Below are 17,160 nucleotides of genomic sequence, written 5' to 3'. Positions count from 1 at the left end.
GGAGTCTCCTCTCCTCCAACTGTCACTAACTGATCTGGGGAGTCTCCTCTCCTCCAACTGTCACTAACTGATCTGGGGAGTCTCCTCTCCTCCAACTTTCACTAACTGATCTGGGGAGTCTCCTCTCCTCCAACTGTCACTAGGTGATCTGGGGAGTCTTCTCTCCTCCGACTGTCACTAACTGATCTGGGGAGTCTCCTCTCCTCCAACTGTCACTAACTGACCCGGGGAGTCTCCTCTCCTCCAACTGTCACTAACTGATCTGGGGAGTCTCCTCTCCTCCAACTGTCACTAACTGATCTGAGGAGTCTCCTCTCCTCCAACTGTCACTAACTGATCTGAGGAGTCTCCTCTCCTCCAACTGTCAATAACTGATCTGGGGAGTCTCCTCTCCTCCAACTGTGACTAACTGATCTGGGGAGTCTCCTCTCCTCCAACTATCACTAACTGATCTGGGGAGTCTCCTCTCCTCCAACTGTGACTAACTGATCTGGGGAGTCTCCTCTCCTCCAACTGTCACTAACTGATCTGAGGAGCCTCCTCTCCTCCAACTGTCACTAACTGATCTGGGTGTCTCCTCTCCTCCAACTGTGACTAACTGATCTGGGGAGTCTCCTCTTCTCCAACTGTCACTAACTGATCTGGTGAGTCTCCTTTCCTCCAACTGTCACTAACTGATCGGGGGAGTCTCCTCTCCTCCAACTGTCACTAACTGATCTGAAGAGTATCCTCTCCTCCAACTTTCACGAACTGATCTGGGGAGTCTCCTCTCCTCCAACTGTCACTAACTGATCTGTGGAGTCTCCTCTCCTCCAACTGTCACTAACTGATCTGGGGAGTCTCCTCTCCTCCAACTGTCACTAACGGATCTGCGGAGTCTCCTCTCCTCTAACTGTCACGAATTGATCTGGGGAGTCACCACTCCTCCAACTGTCACTAACTGATCTGGGGAGTCTCCTCTCCTCCAACTGTCACGAACTGATCTGGGGAGTCTCCTCTCCTCCAACTGCCACTAACTGATCTGGGGAGTCTCCTCTCCTCCAACTGTCACTAACTGATCTGGGGAGTCTCCTCTCCTCCAACTGCCACGAACTGATCTGAGGAGTCTCCTCTCCTCCAACTGTCACTAACTGATCTGGGGAGTCTCCTCTCCTCCAGCTGTCACTAACTGATCTGGGGAGTCTCCTCTCCTCCAACTGTCACTAACTGATCTGGGGTGTCTCCTCTCCTCCAACTGTCACTAACTGATCTGGGGAGTCTCCTCTCCTCCAACTGTCACGAACTGATCTGAGGAGTCTCCTCTCCTCCAACTGTCTCTAACTGATCTGGGGTGTCTCCTCTCCTCCAACTGTCTCTAACTGATCTGGGGAGTCTCCTCTCCTCCAACAGTCACTCACTGATCAGGGGAGTCTCCTCTCCTCCAACTGTCACTAACTGATCTGGGGAGTCTCCTCTCCTCCAACTGTCACTAACTGATCTGGGGAGTCTTCTCTTCTCCAACTGCCACTAACTGATCCGGGGAATCTCCTCTCCTCCAACTGTCACTAACTGATCTGGGGAGTCTCCTGTCCTCCAGCTGTCAGTAACTGATCTGGGGAGTCTACTCTCCACCAACTTTCCCCAACTGATCTGGGGAGTCTCCTCTCCTCCAACTGTCACTAACTGACTCGGGGAATCTCCTCTCCTCCAACTGTCACTAACTGATCTGAGGAGTCTCCCCTCCTCCAACTGTCACGAACTGATCTGAGGAGTCTCCCCTCCTCCAACTGTCACAAACTGATCTGGGGAATCTCCTCTCCTCCAACTGTCACGAAGTGATCTGGGGAGTCTCCTCTCCTCCAACTGTCACTAACTGACCTGGGGAGTCTCCTCTCCTCCAACTGTCACTAACTGACCTGGGGGGTCTCCTCTCCTCCAACTGTCACTAACTGATCTGGGGAGTCTCCTCTCCTCCAATTGTCACAAACTGATCTGGGGAGTCTCCTCTCCTCCAACTGTCACTAACTGATCTGAGGAGTCTCCTCTCCTCCAACTGTCACTAACTGATCTGGGGAGTCTCATCTCCTCCAACTGTCACTAACTGATCTGAGGAGTCTCCTCTCCTCCAACAGTCACTAACTGATCTGGGGAGTCTCCTCTCCTCCAACTGTCACTAGCTGATCTGGGGAGTCTCCTCTCCTCCGACTGTCACTAACTGATCTGGGGAGTCTCCTCTACTGCAACTGTCACTAACTGACCTGGGGAGTCTCCTCTCCTCCAACTGTCACTAACTGATCTGGGGAGTCTCCTCTCCTCCAACTGTCACTAACTGATCTGAGGAGTCTCCTCTCCTCCAACTGTCACTAACTGATCTGAGGAGTCTCCTCTCCTCCAACTGTCGCTAACTGATCTGGGAGTCTCCTCTCCTCCAACTGTCACTAACTGATCTGGGGAGTCTCCTCTCCTCCAACTGTCACTAACTGATCTGGGGAGTCTCCTCTCCTCCAACTGTCACGAACTGATCTGGGGAGTCTCCTCTCCTCCAACTGTCACTAGCTGATCTGGGGAGTCTCCTCTCCTCCGACTGTCACGAACTGATCTGGGGAGTCTCCTCTCCTCCAACTGTCACTAACTGACCTGGGGAGTCTCCTCTCCTCCAACTGTCACTAACTGATCTGGGGAGTCTCCTCTCCTCCAACTGCCACTAACTGATCTGGTGAGTCTCCTCTCCTCCAACTGTCACTAACTGATCTGGGGAGTCTCCTCTCCTCCAACTGTCAGTAATTGATCTGGGGAGTCTCCTCTCCTCCAACTGTCACTAACTGATCTGGGGAGTCTCCTCTCCTCCAACTGTCACTAACTGATCTGGGGAGTCTCCTCTCCTCCAACTGTCACTAACTGATCTGGGGAGTCTCCTCTCCTCCAACTGTCAGTAATTGATCTGGGGAGTCTCCTCTCCTCCAACTGTCACGAACTGATATGAGGAGTCTCCTCTTCTCCAACTGTCACGAACTGACCTGGGGAGTCTCCTCTCCTCCAACTGTCACTAACTGATCTGGGGAGTCTCCTCTCCTCCAACTGTCACTAACTGGTCTGGGGAGTCTCCTCTCCTCCAACTGTCACTAACTGACCTGGGGAGTCTCCTCTCCTCCAACTGTCACTAACTGATCTGGGGAGTCTCCTCTCCTCCAACTGTCACTAACTGATCTGAGGAGTCTCCTCTCCTCCAACTGTCACTAACTGATCTGAGGAGTCTCCTCTCCTCCAACTGTCACTTACTGATCTGGGGAGTCTCCTCTCCTCCAACTGTCACTAACTGATCTGGGGCGTCTCCTCTCCTCCAACTGTCACTTACTGATCTGGGGAGTCTCCTCTCCTCCAACTGTCACTAACTGATCTGGGGAGTCTCCTCTCCTCCAACTGTCACTAGCTGATCTGGGGAGTCTCCTCTCCTCCGACTGTCACTAACTGATCTGGGGAGTCTCCTCTCCTCCAACTGTCACTAACTGACCTGGGGAGTCTCCTCTCCTCCAACTGTCACTAACTGATCTGGGGAGTCTCCTCTCCTCCAACTGTCACTCACTGATCTGAGGAGTCTCCTCTCCTCCAACTGTCACTAACTGATCTGAGGAGTCTCCTCTCCTCCAACTGTCACTAACTGATCTGGGGAGTCTCCTCTCCTCCAACTGTCACTGACTGATCTGGGGAGTCTCCTCTCCTCCAACTATCACGAACTGATCTGGGGAGTCTCCTCTCCTCCAACTGTGACTAACTGATCTGGGGGGTCTCCTCTCCTCCAACTGTCACTAACTGATCTGAGGAGCCTCCTCTCCTCCAACTGTCACTAACTGATCTGGGGAGTCTCCTCTCCTCCAACTGTCACTAACTGATCTGGGGAGTCTCCTCTTCTCCAACTGTCACTAACTGATCTGGGGAGTCTCCTTTCCTCCAACTGTCACGAACTGATCTGGGGAGTCTCCTCTCCTCCAACTGTCACGAACTGATCTGAGGAGTATCCTCTCCTCCAACTTTCACTCACTGATCTGGGGAGTCTCCTCTCCTCCAACTGTCACTAACTGATCTGTGGAGTCTCCTCTCCTCCAACTGTCACTAACTGATCTGGGGAGTCTCCTCTCCTCCAACTGTCACTAACGGATCTGCGGAGTCTCCTCTCCTGTAACTGTCACTAACTGATCTGGGGATTCACCGCTCCTCCAACTGTCACTAACTGATATGGGGAGTCTCCTCTCCTCCAACTGTCACGAACTGATCTGGGGAGTCTCCTCTCCTCCAACTGCCACTAACTGATCTGAGGAGTCTCCTCTCCTCCAACTGTCACTAACTGATCTGGGGAGTCTCCTCTCCTCCAACTGTCACTAACTGATCTGGGGAGTCTCCTCTCCTCCAACTGTCACTAACTGATCTGGGGAGTCTCCTCTCCTCCAACTGTCACTAACTGATCTGGGGAGTCTCCTCTCCTCCAACTGTCACTAGCTGATCTGGGGAGTCTCCTCTCCTCCGACTGTCACTAACTGATCTGGGGAGTCTCCTCTCCTCCAACTGTCACTAACTGACCTGGGGAGTCTCCTCTCCTCCAACTGTCACTAACTGATCTGCGGAGTCTCCTCTCCTCCAACTGTCACTCACTGATCTGAGGAGTCTCCTCTCCTCCAACTGTCACTAACTGATCTGAGGAGTCTCCTCTCCTCCAACTGTCACTAACTGATCTGGGGAGTCTCCTCTCCTCCAACTGTCACTAACTGATCTGGGGAGTCTCCTCTCCTCCAACTATCACGAACTGATCTGGGGAGTCTCCTCTCCTCCAACTGTGACTAACTGATCTGGGGGGTCTCCTCTCCTCCAACTGTCACTAACTGATCTGAGGAGCCTCCTCTCCTCCAACTGTCACTAACTGATCTGGGGAGTCTCCTCTCCTCCAACTGTTACGAACTGATCCGGGGAGTTTCCTCTTCTCCAACTGTCACTAACTGATCTGGGGAGTCTCCTTTCCTCCAACTGTCACGAACTGATCTGGGGAGTCTCCTCTCCTCCAACTGTCACGAACTGATCTGAGGAGTATCCTCTACTCCAACTTTCACTCACTGATCTGGGGAGTCTCCTCTCCTCCAACTGTCACTAACTGATCTGTGGAGTCTCCTCTCCTCCAACTGTCACTAACTGATCTGGGGATTCTCCTCTCCTCCAACTGTCACTAACGGATCTGCGGAGTCTCCTCTCCTCTAACTGTCACTAACTGATCTGGGGAGTCACCACTCCTCCAACTGTCACTAACTGATCTGGGGAGTCTCCTCTCCTCCAACTGTCACGAACTGATCTGGGGAGTCTCCTCTCCTCCAACTGCCACTAACTGATCTGAGGAGTCTCCTCTCCTCCAACTGTCACTAACTGATCTGGGGAGTCTCCTCTCCTCCAACTGCCACTAACTGATCTGAGGAGTCTCCTCTCCTCCAACTGTCACTAACTGATCTGGGGAGTCTCCTCTCCTCCAGCTGTCACTAACTGATCTGGGGAGTCTCCTCTCCTCCAACTGTCACTCACTGTTCTGGGGAGTCTCCTCTCCTCCAACTGTCACTAACTGATCTGGGGAGTCTCCTCTCCTCCAACTGTCACTAACTGATCTGAGGAGTCTCCTCTCCTCCAACTGTCTCTAACTGATCTGGGGAGTCTCCTCTCCTCCAGCTGTCTCTAACTGATCTGGGAATCTCCTCTCCTCCAACAGTCACTAACTGATCTGGGGAGTCTCCTCTCCTCCAACTGTCACGAACTGATCTGGGGAGTCTCCTCTCCTCCAACTGTCACTAACTGATCTGTGGAGTCTTCTCTTCTCCAACTGCCACTAACTGATCTGGGGAGTCTCCTCTCCTCCAACTGTCACTAACTGATCTGGGGAGTCTCCTCTCCTCCAGCTGTCACTAACTGATCTGGGGAGTCTACTCTCCACCAACTTTCCCTAACTGATCTGGGGAGTCTCCTCTCCTCCAACTGTCACTAACTGACCCGGGGAATCTCCTCTTCTCCAACTGTCACTAACTGATCTGAGGAGTCTCCCCTCCTCGAACTGTCACGAACTGATCTGAGGAGTCTCCCCTCCTCCAACTGTCACAAACTGATCTGGGGAATCTCCTCTCCTCCAACTGTCACTAACTGATCTGGGGAGTCTCCTCTCTTCCAACTGTCACTAACTGACCTGGGGAGTCTCCTCTCCTCCAACTGTCACTAACTGACCTGGGGAGTCTCCTCTCCTCCAACTGTCACTAACTGATCTGGGGAGTCTCCTCTCCTCCAACTGTCACTAACTGATCTGGGGAGTCTCCTCTCCTCCAACTGTCACTAACTGATCTGGGGAGTCTCCTCTCCTCCAACTGTCACTAACTGATCTGAGGAGTCTCCTCTCCTCCAACTGTCACTAACTGATCTGGGGAGTCTCCTCTCCTCCAACTGTCACTTACTGATCTGGGGAGTCTCCTCTCCTCCAACTGTCACTTACTGATCTGTGGGTTCTCCTCTCCTCCAACTGTCACTAACTGATCTGGGGTTTCTCCTCTCCTCCAACTGTCACTAACTGATCTGGGGAGCCTCCTCTCCTCCAACTGTCACTAACTGATCTGAGGAGTCTCCCCTCCTCCAACTGTCACTAACTGATCTGGGGAGTCTCCTCTCCTCCAACTGTCACTAACTGATCTGGGGTGTCTCCTCTCCTCCAACTGTCACTAACTGATCTGGGGAGTCTCCTCTCCTCCAACTGTCACTAACTGATCTGAGGAGTCTCCTCTCCTCCAATGTCACTAACTGATCTGTGGGGTCTCCTCTCCTCCAACTATCTCTAACTGATCTGGGGTGTCTCCTCTCCTCCAACTGTCACTAACTGATCTGGGGCGTCTCCTCTCCTCCAACTGTCACTAATTGATCTGGGGAGTCTCCTCTCTTCCAACTGTCACTAACTGATCTGGGGAGTCTCCTCTCCTCCAACTGTCTCTAACTGATCTGAGGAGTCACCTCTCCTCCAACTGTCACTAACTGATCTGAGGAGTCTCCTCTCCTCCAACTGTCACTAACTGAGCTGAGGAGTCTCCTCTCCTCCAACTGTCACGAACTGATCTAGGGAGTCTCCTCTCCTCCAACTGTCACTAACTGATCTGGGGAGTCTCCTCTCCTCCAACTGTCATTAACTGATCTGGGGAGCATCCTCTCCTCCAACTGTCACTAACTGATCTGGGGAGTCTCCTCACCTCCAACTGTCACTAACTGATCTGAGGAGTCGCCTCTCCTCCAACTGTCACTAACTTATCTGGGGAGTTTCCTCTCCTCCAACTGTCACTAACTGATCTGGGGAGTCTCCTCTCCTCCAACTGTCACTAACTGATCTGGGGAGTCTCCTCTCCTCCAACTGTCACGAACTGATCTGGGGAGTCTCCTCTCCTCCAACTGTCACGAGCTGATCTGAGGAGTCTCCTCTCCTCCAACTGTCACTAACTGATCTGAGGAGTCTCCTCTCCTCCAACTGTCACTAACTGGTCTGGGGAGTCTCCTCTCCTCCAACTGTCACTAACTGATCTTTGGAGTCTCCTCTCCTCCAACTGTCACTAACTGATCTGGGGATTCTCCTCTCCTCCAACTGTCACTAACTGATCTGGGAAGTCTCCTCTCCTCCAACTGTCACTAACTGATCTGGGGAGTCTCCTCTCCTCCGACTGTCACTAACTGATCTGGCGAGTCTCCTCTCCTCCAACTGTCACGAACTGATCTGGGGAGTCTCCTCTCCTCCAACTGTCACTAACTGATCTGGGTAGTCTCCTCTCCTCCAACTATCTCTAACTGATCTGTGGAGTCTTCTCTCCTCCAACTGTCACTAACTGATCTGGGGAGTCTCCTCTCCTCCAACTATCTCTAACTGATCTGGGGATTCTCCACTCCTCCAACTGCCACTAACTGATCTGGGGAGTCTCCTCTCCTCCGACTGTCACTAACTGATCTGGGGAGTCTCCTCTCCTCCAACTGTCACTAACTGATCTGAGGAGTCTCCTCTCCTCCAACTGTCACGAACTGATCTGAGGAGTCTCCTCTCCTCCAACTGTCACTAACTGACCTGGGGAGTCTCCTCTCCTCCAACTGCCTCTAACTGATCTGGGGAGTCTCCTCTCCTCCCACTGTCACTAACTGATCTGAGGAGTCTACTCTCCACCAACGGTCACTAACTGATCTGAGGAGTCTCCTCTCCTCCATCTGTCACTAACTGATCTGAGGAGTCTCCTCTCCTCCAACTGTCACTAACTGATCTGGGGAGTCTCCTCTCCTCCAACTGTCACTAACTGATCTGGGGAGTCTCCTTTCCTCCAACTGTCACTAACTGATTTGGGGAGTCTCCTCTCCACCAACTGTCACTAACTGATCTGGGGATTCTCCTCTCCTCCAACTGTCACTAACTGATATGGGGAGTCTCCACTCCTCCAACTCTCACTAACTGATCTGGGGATTCTCCTCTCCTCCAACTGTCACTAACTGATCTGGGGAGGCTCCACTCCTCCAACTGTCACTAACTGATCTGGGGAGTCTCCACTCCTCCAACTTTCACTAACTGATCTGGGGAGTCTCCTCTGCTCCAACTGTCACTAACGGATCTGGGGAGTCTCCTCTCCTTCAACTGTCACTAACGGATCTGGGGATTCTCCTCTCCTCCAACTGTCACTAACTGTTCTGGGGAGTCTCCTCTCCTCCAACTGTCACTAACGGATCTGGGGAGTCTCGTCTCCTCCAACTGTCACTAACTGACCTGGGAAGTCTCCTCTCCTCCAACTGTCACTAACTGATCTGAGGAGTCTCCTCTCCTCCAACTGTCACAAACTGATCTGAGGAGTCTCTTCTCCTCCATCTGTCATTAACTGATCTGGGGATTCTCCTCTCCTCCAACTGTCACTAATTGATCTGGGGAGTCTCCTCTCCTCCAACTGTCACTCACAGATCTGGGGAGTCTCCTCTCCTCCAACTGTCACTAACTGATCTGGGGATTCTCCTCTCCTCCAACTGTCACTAACTGATCTGGGGAGTCTCCTCTCCTCCAACTGTCACTTACTGATCTGGGGAGTCTCCTCTCCTCCAACTGTCACTAACTGATCTGGGGAGTCTCCTCTCCTCCAACTGTCACTAACTGATCTGGGGATTCTCCTCTCCTCCAACTGTCACTAACTGATCTGGGGAGTCTCCTCTCCTCCAACTGTCACTAACTGATCTGGGGAGTCTCCTCTCCTCCAACTGTCACTAACGGATCTGGGGAGTCTCCTCTCCTCCAACTGTCACTCACAGATCTGGGGAGTCTCCTCTCCTCCAACTGTCACTAACTGATCTGAGGAGTCTCCTCTCCTCCAACTGTCACTCACAGATCTGGGGTGTCTCCTCTCCTCCAACTGTCACGAACTGATCGGGGGAGCCTCCTCTCCTCCAACTGTCACTATCTGATCTGCGGATTCTCCCCTCCTCCAACTGTCACGAACTGATCTGGGGATTCTCCTCTCCTCCAACTGCCACTAACTGATCTGAGGAGTCTCCACTCCTCCAAATCTGACTAACTGATCTGGGGAGTCTCCTCTCCTCCAACTGTCACTAACTGATCTGAGGAGTCTCCTCTGCTCCAACTGTCACTAACTGATCTGGGGAGTCTCCTCTCTTCCAACTGTCACTAACTGATCTGGGGAGTCTCCTCTCCTCCAACTCTCACTAACTGAGCTGGGGAGTCTCCTCTCTTCCAAATGTCACTAACTGATCTGGGGAGTCTCCTCTCCTCCAACTGTCACTAACTGATCTGAGGAGTCTCCTCTCCTCCAACTGTCACTAACTGCTCTGGGGGGTCTCCTCTCCTCCAACTGTCACTAACTGATCTGGGGAGTCTCCTCTCCTCCAAATGTCACGAACTGATCTGAGGAGTCTCCTCTCCTCCAACTGTCACTAACTGATCTGGGGAGGCGCCTCTCCTCCAATTGTCACGAACTGATCTGGGGAGTCTCCTCTCCTCCAACTGTCACTAACTGATCTGGGGAGTCTCCTCTCCTCCAACTGTCACTAACTGATCTGGGGAGTCTCCTCTCCTCCAACTGTCAATAACTGATCTGGGGAGTCTCGTCTCCTCCAACTGACACTAACTGATCTGAGGAATCTCCTCCCCTCCAACTGTCACGAACTGATCTGGGGAGTCTCCTCTCCTCCAACTGTCACTAAGTGATCTGAGGAGTCTCCTCTCCTCCAAATGTCACTAACTGATCTGGGGAGTCTCCTCTCCTCCAACTGTCACTAACTGATCTGGGGAGTCTCCTCTCCTCCAACTGTCACTATCTGCTCTGAGGAGTCTCCCCTCCTCCAACTGTCACTAACTGATCTGGGGAGTCTCCTCTCCTCCAACTGTCACTAACTGATCTGGGGAGTCTCCTCTCCTCCAACTGTCACTAACTGATCTGGGGAGTCTCCTCTCCTCCAACTGTCACTAACTGATCTGAGGAGTCTCCTCTCCTCCAATGTCACTAACTCATCTGTGGGGTCTCCTCTCCTCCAACTATCTCTAACTGATCTGGGGAGTCTCCTCTCCTCCAACTGTCACTAACTGATCTGGGGCGTCTCCTCTCCTCCAACTGTCACTAATTGATCTGGGGATTCTCCTCTCCTCCAACTGTCACTAACTGATCTGGGGAGTCTCCTCTCCTCCAACTGTCTCTAACTGATCTGTGGAATCACCTCTCCTCCAACTGTCACTAACTGATGTGAGGAGTCTCCTCTCCTCCAACTGTCACTAACTGATCTGAGAAGTCTCCTCTCCTCCAACTGTCACTAACTGATCTAGGGAATCACCTCTCCTCCAACTGTCACTAACTGATCTGGGGAGTCTCCTGTCCTCCAACTGTCATTAACTGATCTGGGGAGCATCCTCTCCTCCAACTGTCACTAACTGATCTGGGGAGTCTCGTCACCTCCAACTGTCACTAACTGATCTGAGGAGTCGCCTCTCCTCCAACTGTCACTAACTGATCTGGGGAGTTTCCTCTCCTCCAACAGTCACTAACTGATCTGGGGAGTCTCCTCTCCTCCAACTGTCACAACTGATCTGGGGAGTCTCCTCTCCTCCAACTGTCACTAACTGATCTGGGGAGTCTCCTCTCCTCCAACTGTCACTAGCTGATCTGAGGAGTCTCCTCTCCTCCAACTGTCACTAACTGATCTGAGGAGTCTCCTCTCCTCCAACTGTCACTAACTGATCTGGGGAGTCTCCTCTCCTCCAACTGTCACTAACTGATCTGGGTAGTCTCGTCTCCTCCAACTATCTCGAACTGATCTGGGGAGTCTCCTCTCCTCCAACAGTCACTAACTGATCTGGGGAGTCTCCTCTCCTCCAACTATCTCTAACTGATCTGGGGTGTCTCCACTCCTCCAACTGCCACTAACTGATCTGGGGAGTCTCCTCTCCTCCGACTGTCACTAACTGATCTGGGGAGTCTCCTCTCCTCCAACTGTCACTAACTGATCTGAGGAGTCTCCTCTCCTCCAACTGTCACTAACTGATCTGAGGAGTCTCCTCTCCTCCAACTGTCACGAACTGACCTGGGGAGTCTCCTCTCCTCCAACTGTCTCTAACTGATCTGGGGAGTCTCCTCTCCTCCAACTGTCACTAACTGATCTGAGGAGTCTACTCTCCACCAACTGTCACGAACTGATCTGAGGAGTCTCCTCTCCTCCAACTGTCACTAACTGATCTGAGGAGTCTCCTCTCCTCCAACTGTCACTAACTGATCTGAGGAGTCTCCTCTCCTCCAACTGTCACTAACTGATCTGAGAAGTCTCCTCTCCTCCAACTGTCACTAACTGATCTAGGGAGTCTCCTCTCCTCCAACTGTCACTAACTGATCTGGGGATTCTCCTCTCCTCCAACTGTCATTAACTGCTCTGGGGAGCATCCTCTCCTCCAACTGTCACGAACTGATCTGGGGAGTCTCGTCACCTCCAACTGTCACGAACTGATCTGAGGAGTCGCCTCTCCTCCAACTGTCACTAACTGATCTGGGGAGTTTCCTCTCCTCCAACTGTCACTAACTAATCTGGGGAGTCTCCTCTCCTCCAATTGTCACAACTGATCTGGGGAGTCTCCTCTCCTCCAACTGTCACTAACTGATCTGGGGAGTCTCCTCTCCTCCAACTGTCACTAGCTGATCTGAGGAGTCTCCTCTCCTCCAACTGTCACTAACTGATCTGAGGAGTCTCCTCTCCTCCAACTGTCACTAACTGATCTGGGGAGTCTCCTCTCCTCCAACTGTCACTAACTGATCTGAGGAGCCTCCTGCCCTCCAACTGTCACTAACTGATCTGGGGATTCTCCTCTCCTCCAACTGTCACTAACTGATCTGAGGAGTCTCCACTCCTCCAACTGTCACTAACTGATCTGGGGAGTCTCCTCTCTTCCAACTGTCACTAACTGATCTGGGAAGTCTCCTCTCCTCCAACTGTCACTAACTGATCTGAGGAGTCACCACTCCTCCAACTGTCACTAACTGATCTGGGGAGTCTCCTCTCTTCCAACTGTCACTAACTGATCTGGGGAGTCTCCTCTCCTCCAACTGTCACTAACTGATCTGGGGAGTCTCCTCTCCTCCGACTGTCACTAACTGATCTGGCGAGTCTCCTCTCCTCCAACTGTCACTAACTGATCTGGGGAGTCTCCTCTCCTCCAACTGTCACTAACTGATCTGGGTAGTCTCGTCTCCTCCAACTATCTCGAACTGATCTGGGGAGTCTCCTCTCCTCCAACTGTCACTAACTGATCTGGGGAGTCTCCTCTCCTCCAACTATCTCTAACTGATCTGGGGTGTCTCCACTCCTCCAACTGCCACTAACTGATCTGGGGAGTCTCCTCTCCTCCGACTGTCACTAACTGATCTGGGGAGTCTCCTCTCCTCCAACTGTCACTAACTGATCTGAGGAGTCTCCTCTCCTCCAACTGTCACTAACTGATGTGAGGAGTCTCCTCTCCTCCAACTGTCACAAACTGACCTGGGGAGTCTCCTCTCCTCCAACTGTCTCTAACTGATCTGGGGAGTCTCCTCTCCTCCAACTGTCACTAACTGATCTGAGGAGTCTACTCTCCACCAACTGTCACAAATTGATCTGAGGAGTCTCCTCTCCTCCAACTGTCACTAACTGATCTGAGGAGTCTCCTCTCCTCCAACTGTCACTAACTGATCTGGGGAGTCTCCTCTCCTCCAACTGTCACTAACTGATCTGCGGAGTCTCCTCTCCTCCAACTGTCACTAACTGATTTGGGGAGTCTCCTCTCCACCAACTGTCACTAACTGATCTGGGGATTCTCCTCTCCTCCAACTGTCACTAACTGATCGGGGGGTCTCCACTCCTCCAACTCTCACTAACTGATCTGGGGATTCTCCTCTCCTCCAGCTGTCACTAACTGATCTGTGGAGTCTCCACTCCTCCAACTGTCACTAACTGATCTCGGGAGTCTCGTCTCCTCCAACTGACACTAACTGATCTGAGGAGTCTCCTCCCCTCCAACTGTCACGAACTGATCTGGGGAGTCTCCTCTCCTCCAACTGTCACTAAGTGATCTGAGGAGTCTCCTCTCCTCCAAATGTCACTAACTGATCTGAGGAGTCTCCTCTCCTCCAACTGTCACTAACTGATCTGGGGAGTCTCCTCTCCTCCAACTGACACTAACTGATCTGGGGAGTCTCCTCTCCTCCGACTGTCACTAACTGATCTGAGGAGTCTCCTCTCCTCCAACTGTCACTCACAGATCTGGGGAGTCTCCTCTCCTCCAACTGTCACTAACTGATCTGAGGAGTCTCCTCTCCTCCAACTGTCACTCACAGATCTGGGGTGTCTCCTCTCCTCCAACTGTCACGAACTGATCTGGGGATCCTCCTCTCCTCCAACTGTCACTAACTGATCTGGGGATTCTCCCCTCCTCCAACTGTCACGAACTGATCTGGGGATTCTCCTCTCCTCCAACTGCCACTAACTGATCAGAGGAGTCTCCTCTCCTCCAACTGTCACTAACTGATCTGGGGAGTCTCCCCTCCTCCAACTGTCACTAACTGATCTGGGGAGTCTCCTCTCCTCCAACTCTCACTAACTGATCTGGGGAGTCTCCTCTCCTCCAACTGTCACTAACTGATCTGAGGAGTCTCCTCTCTTCCAACAGTCACTAACTGATCTGGGGAGTCTCCTCTCCTCCAACTCTCACGAACTGATCTGGGGAGTCTCCTCTCTTCCAACTGTCACTAACTGATCTGGGGAGTCTCCTCTCCTCCAACTGTCACTAACTGATCTGGGGAGTTTCCTCTGCTCCAACTGTCACTAACTGACCTGGGGAGTCTCCTCTCCTCCAACTGTCTCTAACTGATCTGGGGAGTCTCCTCTCCTCCAACTGTCACTAACTGATCTGAGGAGTCTACTCTCCACCAACTGTCATGAACTGATCTGAGGAGTCTCCTCTCCTCCAACTGTCACTAACTGATCTGAGGAGTCTCCTCTCCTCCAACTGTCACTAACTGATCTGAGGAGTCTCCTCTCCTCCAACTGTCACTAACTGATCTGAGAAGTCTCCTCTCCTCCAACTGTCACTAACTGATCTAGGGAGTCTCCTCTCCTCCAACTGTCACTAACTGATCTGGGGATTCTCCTCTCCTCCAACTGTCATTTACTGATCTGGGGAGCATCCTCTCCTCCAACTGTCACTAACTGATCTGGGGAGTCTCGTCACCTCCAACTGTCACTTACTGATCTGAGGAGTCGCCTCTCCTCCAACTGTCACTAACTGATCTGGGGAGCTTCCTCTCCTCCAACTGTCACTAACTGATCTGGGGAGTCTCCTCTCCTCCAACTGTCACAACTGATCTGGGGAGTCTCCTCTCCTCCAACTGTCACTAACTGATCTGGGGAGTCTCCTCTCCTCCAACTGTCACTAGCTGATCTGAGGAGTCTCCTCTCCTCCAACTGTCACTAACTGATCTGAGGAGTCTCCTCTCCTCCAACTGTCACTAACTGATCTGGGGAGTCTCCTCTCCTCCAACTGTCACTAACTGATCTGAGGAGTCTCCTGCCCTCCAACTGTCACTAACTGATCTGGGGATTCTCCTCTCCTCCAACTGTCACTAACTGGTCTGAGGAGTCTCCACTCCTCCAACTGTCACTAACTGATCTGGGGAGTCTCCTCTCTTCCAACTGTCACTAACTGATCTGGGGAGTCTCCTCTCCTCCAACTGTCACTAACTGATCTGGGGAGTCTCCTCTCCTCCGACTGTCACTAACTGATCTGGCGAGTCTCCTCTCCTCCAACTGTCACTAACTGATCTGGGGAGTCTCCTCTCCTCCAACTGTCACTAACTGATCTGGGTAGTCTCGTCTCCTCCAACTATCTCGAACTGATCTGGGGAGTCTCCTCTCCTCCAACTGTCACTAACTGATCTGGGGAGTCTCCTCTCCTCCAACTATCTCTAACTGATCTGGGGTGTCTCCACTCCTCCAACTGCCACTAACTGATCTGGGGAGTCTCCTCTCCTCCGACTGTCACTAACTGATCTGGGGAGTCTCCTCTCCTCCAACTGTCACTAACTGATCTGAGGAGTCTCCTCTCCTCCAACTGTCACTAACTGATGTGAGGAGTCTCCTCTCCTCCAACTGTCACAAACTGACCTGGGGAGTCTCCTCTCCTCCAACTGTCTCTAACTGATCTGGGGAGTCTCCTCTCCTCCAACTGTCACTAACTGATCTGAGGAGTCTACTCTCCACCAACTGTCACGAATTGATCTGAGGAGTCTCCTCTCCTCCAACTGTCACTAACTGATCTGATGAGTCTCCTCTCCTCCAACTGTCGCTAACTGATCTGGGGAGTCTCCTCTCCTCCAACTGTCACTAACTGATTTGGGGAGTCTCCTCTCCACCAACTGTCACTAACTGATCTGGGGATTCTCCACTCCTCCAACTGTCACTAACTGATCGGGGGTTCTCCACTCCTCCAACTCTCACTAACTGATCTGGGGATTCTCCTCTCCTCCAGCTGTCACTAACTGATCTGGGGAGTCTCCACTCCTCCAACTGTCACTAACTGATCTCGGGAGTCTCGTCTCCTCCAACTGACACTAACTGATCTGAGGAGTCTCCTCCCCTCCAACTGTCACGAACTGATCTGGGGAGTCTCCTCTCCTCCAACTGTCACTAAGTGATCTGAGGAGTCTCCTCTCCTCCAAATGTCACTAACTGATCTGGGGAGTCTCCTCTCCTCCAACTGTCACTAACTGATCTGGGGAGTCTCCTCTCCTCCAACTGACACTAACTGATCTGGGGAGTCTCCTCTCCTCCGACTGTCACTAACTGATCTGAGGAGTCTCCTCTCCTCCAACTGTCACTCACAGATCTGGGGAGTCTCCTCTCCTCCAACTGTCACTAACTGATCTGAGGAGTCTCCTGTCCTCCAACTGTCACTCACAGATCTGGGGTGTCTCCTCTCCTCCAACTGTCACGAACTGATCTGGGGATCCTCCTCTCCTCCAACTGTCACTAACTGATCTGGGGATTCTCCCCTCCTCCAACTGTCACGAACTGATCTGGGGATTCTCCTCTCCTCCAACTGCCACTAACTGATCTGAGGAGTCTCCTCTCCTCCAACTGTCACTAACTGATCTGGGGAGTCTCCTCTCCTCCAACTGTCACTAACTGATCTGGGGAGTCTCCTCTCCTCCAACTCTCACTAACTGATCTGGGGATTCTCCTCTCCTCCAACTGTCACTAACTGATCGGGGGCTCTCCACTCCTCCAACTCTCACTAACTGATCTGGGGATTCTCCTCTCCTCCAGCTGTCACTAACTGATCTGTGGAGTCTCCACTCCTCCAACTGTCACTAACTGATCTCGGGAGTCTCGTCTCCTCCAACTGACACTAACTGATCTGAGGAGTCTCCTCCCCTCCAACTGTCACAAACTGATCTGGGGAGTCTCCTCTCCTCCAACTGTCACTAAGTGATCTGAGGAGTCTCCTCTCCTCCAAATGTCACTAACTGATCTGAGGAGTCTCCTCTCCTCCAACTGTCACTAACTGATCTGGGGAGTCTCCTCTCCTCCAACTGACACTAACTGATCTGGGGAGTCTCCTCTCCTCCGACTGTCACTAACTGA

Source organism: Somniosus microcephalus, chromosome 9, assembly GCF_052327205.1.
Source record: "Somniosus microcephalus isolate GS21.2 chromosome 9, FLI_Smic_1.0, whole genome shotgun sequence".
Classification (NCBI taxonomy): Eukaryota; Metazoa; Chordata; class Chondrichthyes; order Squaliformes; family Somniosidae; genus Somniosus; species Somniosus microcephalus.
Note: the sequence above shows the minus strand (reverse complement) of the source record.